A 1389-nucleotide genomic window follows, 5' to 3' on the forward strand; every position below is an offset into this window, starting at 1 on the left:
GAATCCATTATAATGGAAGGCACAGTTTTTAAAAAAAAAAGAAAAGAAAGAAAAAAAAAAGAGAAAACATCTGGGTGTGCGAAGATATAAGAAGGACCAGGTGCTTTTCTGGGGCCAATAGAAACCTTCCTGGCTCTCCCACAGGCGTCAAATGAAATCTCTGAACAACAGGAGAAGCGTGACAGCCACACCTTTAAGATAAGGACCAAGTGGGGCCCTGGTGCTCAGCTCACTAGCCCAAATATGCGTCCATCAGAGAGCCAATCGCAAAAATGTCATTCTTGTCTGTTGTGTATGTAAATATTTTAGGGGATTATTATGTTACTGACCCTAACCTGATCGGTGATTGTGCCCTACCCTAGGGTGTGATCTGGCATTCTGCCTCCACCCTAGGGTAGTACCTGATTCTGCTTCCACCATTGGGTGGTATCTGATTCTGGGGGATAAAAACAAGGGTCTATGGAAGGCGAGAGGCTTTTGGCAGGAACTGATGCTGAGGTCTTGTCCACCGAATAAAGCTAATATTTCCACAAGCCTGACTGTCTTCGAGCTGTTTACCCGCCATTTCACCTCAGAACCGTCGGCTAGACAGGGTGGCAGACTCGTGATTCGAGCTGAAGGGGAAAGACCTCATCCTCCATCCCTCCATTAGTCAACCTCTTCAGGGGCTGACTTGCAACACTTGTCCACGAGGGTGACCACGAACTTCAGCCGAATGTCATCTTCCTGCTGAATCACGATATCCTCATCCAGAGTCTTGTAACACGGTGATTGGAATTAGGATCAAACTCCACCTCTGACGGGATGAAGTGTCGAGAGATGAAGCCAGACATGGGGCCAATTTCAATGAAGACTCGGACCTTGTTAACCTGGGTGACGATGGCATCCACAACTTCCCATTTCAAGGGCCAGAAAACAAGGCCTTATACTTGTCTGGAGACAGGACAAAGCCTCAACCTGCCTGGATCACACCAGCACCAATGTCGTCGAAGGGAGTGCTGGCGATCACAAAGCCATACTTGCCCGTGCAGGTGCCCTCCACTTCGATGAAAAGCTTCTGCTTCATGGCGTTGGGCAGGTTGGGGCCAAGGTAGCGCCAGTGCAGCAGGATCTCTTGTTCCAAGGAGATGTGCTAGAACATCTTTGCGAGGGTCCCAGCAAGGCCCCTGGGTCTCTCTCAGAACCTGTCTTTATAGGCGAAATAGAAATCACTTGGACGTGAGTTTCTAAAAAAAAAAAAAAATTGTCCAAGACTTAAGAAGAACCTAGGCATTTGAACCGGGGACAAGTGTCTCCCACAAGCTACAGCTTATTCAGGGGATAGAAAATGTCCCCCAAAGTGCATGCCAAACCAGAGGCAGAAATTTATCGGGTGGACAGTAATGTCCC

The 1389-nt window shown here is 48.2% G+C and overlaps 1 pseudogene; it reads right to left on the bottom strand.

The window, feature by feature from the left end:
• Positions 1 to 232: 232 nt before the first annotated feature.
• Positions 233 to 1141, bottom strand: LOC126017862 (DNA-directed RNA polymerase II subunit RPB7-like; annotated as a pseudogene).
• Between the last annotated feature and the right edge of the window lie 248 nt (positions 1142 to 1389).

The sequence above is a fragment of the Suncus etruscus genome, chromosome 9 (genome assembly GCF_024139225.1).
Source record: "Suncus etruscus isolate mSunEtr1 chromosome 9, mSunEtr1.pri.cur, whole genome shotgun sequence".
NCBI classification, from domain to species: domain Eukaryota; kingdom Metazoa; phylum Chordata; class Mammalia; order Eulipotyphla; family Soricidae; genus Suncus; species Suncus etruscus.